Below are 5,280 nucleotides of genomic sequence, written 5' to 3'. Positions count from 1 at the left end.
GCACACGTATTTGTAAAATCTAAGTGACTCGTACAACATGGAATTCATATAAAACGGAATTATCAACAGTGTTATAGGGTTGTCTACTATATTAGTTATAAAACTTTATAGTATTATATATAGTAAAACCTGTGTAAACAGAATATTTGGCAGATTTTACTGTATATAAAATAAAGCTTTAGATTTATTTTATATAAGTCGACCCCCCTATAACACTATTGATTATTCTGTTTTATATGAATTCCATGTTGTACGAGTCACTTAGATTTTACAAATACATGAGCCATTCACAGCCCGGCACACGTATGTATAGAATCTAAGTGACTCATACAACATGGAATTCATATAAAACGGAATAATCAACAGTGTTATAGGGGAGGTCGACTGTATTATTAAATACTATTTCGTTTAATTTGAGAATTTATGAGTATAATAATTAATTAAAACTAATTCTGTTTCAGTTAAATTATTTAAAATAATTCATTAAAAAATGTTTGAATATTTAAAGCCATTTAATTGAAGAAAAATATATTTAAGTTTTTTTTTAATTAAATAAATAAAGTATGAAAATAATGACTTTTTTCTCTTATTTTATTTTTAATTTAAAAAAGCAATTTACTTGAAATTTGTTTTAAAATATTTTTACATATTTAGAGCAGAATTTAAACTTTATTAATGTAAAAGTTAAAATTGATTTTTCCACAAATGTAATAGAACAAACAAAATCAAATAAAATGGAATTAAATCTAGAAATAGAAAAGAAAGAAGATAAAACAGTTTATTATTTTAAAAAGTAAAGTAAATTGAATTCAGTAATGAATTCAAGTTTCAAACAATTCATTTGTTCAACTTCTGAATTTGAATTAATGAATAAAAACCATCGACTTTCAAATAATTACAATGAATATTCATTTATAATATATTACTAGTAAATGCAATTACAATATATTTGAAACAAAATATATCTGACGTTTTTTAAGTGTAAATTTATTTTTATATTTTCTTCTATTTTTTTCAATAACATAAGTACAATAATGACTAGGAATATTTCATCTGTGCGTATTTATACATTAAATTCCTCAATTTTAAAATAATAATCATTATTTTTTTTGTGGTGTAAGTAATAAATAATTTTAAACTATCATTAAAACTAAATACTGTATTTTTATTTATATATTTTTGATTGAATAGTCTAGCGCATGGCTTCTATAAATTCTGTTTAAATTGTTATATTGTCAAGTTTTATAAACTGTAAAAAATACCTTGCTGACATTTTATTTGAATTGATACCGTGAGTTGCAAATTTATGGATAAATAAATAAATATCTAAAATAAAATTACTAGTGCTGAAAATGTTTACATTAAAAATTTATTCGAGAAAGTAGAGAATATCGAAGTGATTCTTAAAACATTTACAGTATTTCAATATCATTTAGAACCAAAATGGCGTTATTTACTGTTAAATAAATACCTATGACGATAGTTAGTTTCTTCAAAGGATTAACTAGAACTAGCACACGAAGAATTATTTTCAATTGTTGTTAGCAAGAGATTCATCTTTTATTACATTAACAATTAAGCGAGAAAAATTTAAATTCCGGTATCTGAAATTATTATTATTATTATAAAACACTAACTTTGTTAGAATATTATATATAGCTTAAGTACTGTCAAGTTTCGTTTGAAAGGCTGAACGCAACAGTAGTCTAACCCTGCCTTTTTAAAGGTTGAAATATTATACTGTAAAGGTGGTATAAGTCCAACTAAACAGAATGCTGTTCCAACGGATCATCTTAAAGAGATTCAACCTCTTTGGTCACTGTAGAATGAGTGATAAGAGAGCAATTAAAAGTAACGTTTGGAATCATGGAGGGGAGAAATAAAGAAGCAGGCCTCATGAGGAATGGTGCAAGAATAGTATTCAGTAGCTGGTTCATTGTGCCCTAAACAGCAAGGGATGGAAAAGGATGGTGAAAATAACATCAGACTCCAACGTCCACAAGTCCCATGGACAGTGATGATGATGATGAAAGGTAGTGTACGATAGTTTTTCATATTTTGTTGTTATGTTTTATTTGTTTTCGGTAATCTTTGATACTATTTACAGGCAATATATTTAATAAATGAAAGTACAGCACTATTGACTCAATTTCGACATTGAGGGTTCGACCAATGTTGCGTTTAGCCATTATTTATGTATAGACTAATAAAGCCTCTTCAGTAAGATATACTCACCTCTCTTAAACATGCAAACAGATGAATATCTAAATATCATCCTGTTAAAATTAATGAACCTCTTCGATTATACGAAAATAACTGGAGTCATTATACTACCTTTCACACGAAGGAGTTGTATACATATGCATGAATTAAATACATATTTTCAAATTAAAATAAACAGATATTAATATATAATATAACCGACAAATTTTAAAAATTTAATCTTATATTTACGAATTTTATTTATTTGTATTATCAATATTAGATAGATTATTCTTCTACAGTTATTTTATTTTGTCGATTTAGTTTGGGCTATATTATTCTGTTTTATTTATTTTCATTAACATAAAGAAAACATATCAAATTATGAAATTAAAATTTGAAAATAATCGAATAGATAAAAGTCATCAGTCAGATACAAGATCTTCAATATCAACACAAGACTTTTTTGGTATTATAATCGATTAGAAATACAACAGAATAAAACTATTCATAGAATAATATCTGACGAAATTATTTGTGTATGAGATAGCTTTATATATTAACCTCATATAATGAATATATCCAAGTTTATTTAAGTATCAATTAAATATATATTGTACGATTCATCTGATATAACTTATCGTTTTCACGTTTATTATACTTACAATAGTCTTGTTAAAGTGAATTTCATTCTTAGATATTAATTTTTCTTTACTGGAATTTAATAGAATTTGTCTTAATTATTACAGAAAACGAAATAAGAAGAAATCCGCTCTTAAAATTTCCAAATTTCATCGAAACAACTTTGAATATTTTGAAAAAATTCAATAATTATTCATTAAAAAATAACAAAGTTTTCATTTTATACAAGGGCAATGATAATTGGCTCTAAACATTAGAGTAATTGGAAACTTATTAAATAATGAAACACTAAATAACCTATTTTCTAAATAAAGAGATTTGTTGAAATTTTAAAATGTTTAAATATTCTCACAGACTTTACAAATATAACTACTTAATCTTCAAACTTCCTAATTCAGAAATGATTATAAAATCTAATTTTAAGTTCTAAAATTTAATCTAAGAATAAGAAAAATAAATCAATATAGTTTGAAGTAGATGAATAATAAGATTGCCTTAGATACTAATCTTTATTGACACCATTCTGTTGTCTAACGTCTGTTTGAATATTTATTGTAATAGTATTTATTAACGAATAGTTAAGGTTATTCGTTTCTTAAATAATGTTGATTTGAATTGAGTTGTGAATATGCAAAAAACAAAAAATGGTTTTAAACTAAATTATTTAAGAACTGTTTTTAAGTTTGTAAAAAGATTTAGATCATAAACTAACGCAACAAGTAGATATTCTTTTCTGTACAGTCGTCCCCTATAACACTGTTGATTTTTCCGTTTTATATGAATTCCATGTTGTACGAGTCACTTAGATTTTACAAATACGTGTGCTAGGCTGTGAACGGCTCACGTATTTGTAAAATCTAAGTGACTCGTACAACATGGGATTCATATAAAACGGAAAAATCAACAGTGTTATAGGGGAGTCGGTATTTTATGATCGTTAAGGCAATTCGGATCTTTTTCAAACTGGAAATTATAAATTATTGAAACATAATGAACCTAAATTGAATATATTCGAAATAAGTATAATGTAAAATTCCTTTGGAAGCATCCATTAATTACGCTTACAGTTTAAGGAGAAGAAAGAAGTAATGGAAAGTACATCATTGTACACAATAGGGAGAGAAGATCAAAAAAATGGCATAAAAATTGTACTGTAATTAATGCACGGTCCTTTAATTACAAGATTATTAATTATGCTGTAATAACAAAGAAAGTTGAAGATATATCAATATAAATTTAACATTTCTTATTAAAAAGTATTGATTATCAACATATATTGGATAAAGAATAGTCATCGTTAATAGGTGTAATTACCTTAAATGAATACAATTAATATCCATTGGCTATTAATTGTAGAAAAATATCAGTAAATATATCACTGAGCAAGCAATTAAATATAAAAATGAACTATTTTCAAAGAAAATAATATGTAAAAACTTTCTTGAGATCTTAAAGACTCGCTATTTCTTCAGATTTTAAATACAGTCGGGCCCCTATAACACTGTTGATAATTCCGTTTTATATGAATTCCATGTTGTACGAATCACTTAGGTTTTACAAATACGTGTGCCTGTCTGTGAACGGCTCACGTATTTGTAAAACCTAAGTGACTCGTACAACATGGAATTCATATAAAACGGAATTATCAACAGTGTTATAGGGGAGTCGACTGTAATAGAAGTTTTCATTCTTTTCAAGAAACTTCCATCACATTCAATGAATATTATTGGATTTATTAAAATTTTTTTATAGAATAAAACCTCTCAAATTGCATACCTTTATATTCTAAACACCCCCACTAAATTGTGTCATTTTAATTGGAACAGGCCAACATCTACAGTATAACGAGAAACAATAAATTTTAATGCTTTAAATGTCATTTATGCTTTCGTGTGGCAATAAAAGATGATAGAATCTTTTAAGAAGATCATATATTTTTCATTAATACGTAATTAAAGCAACTTCTGTAAGTAATTTTATATATTTTTATAGTTTTCCTCCTGTCGTATTTGAAACATCTTTCTAAATTGGACATATTTTCTGGAAACACTAGTTTCCAATCTAAGAAATTTTACTGTATTAAATTGCAGTAAAATCATCCCCTCTTTCGGGTAAATCAAGCTTTAAAAATCCATAATAATCTGTTATTTTTCATAACTGATTGTAATGGTTCCTTCATTTATTTATTTCATTTTTAGTAAGTTTCTCATTTATTTACAACTAGCTGTTACCCGCGACTTCGTCAGCGGAGGTTTTGCAAGCAAACCCCATTTACATCCAATATTTCAATAACCATAGTAATTGTTATATAACACCTACCGCTGAAGAGAATTGCCGAAAATCAAACGAACTATTTTCAATTTGATCAATTTTCTGAAACGTTTACAATCGTTCTATAATCGAACCAATACGCAATAACAAATTCGAATTTAAAAC

Source organism: Centruroides sculpturatus, unplaced genomic scaffold (assembly GCF_000671375.1).
Source record: "Centruroides sculpturatus isolate CEXI.00-Female unplaced genomic scaffold, Cexi_2.0 scaffold394, whole genome shotgun sequence".
NCBI lineage: Eukaryota > Metazoa > Arthropoda > Arachnida > Scorpiones > Buthidae > Centruroides > Centruroides sculpturatus.
This window is presented reverse-complemented; position numbering follows the sequence as displayed.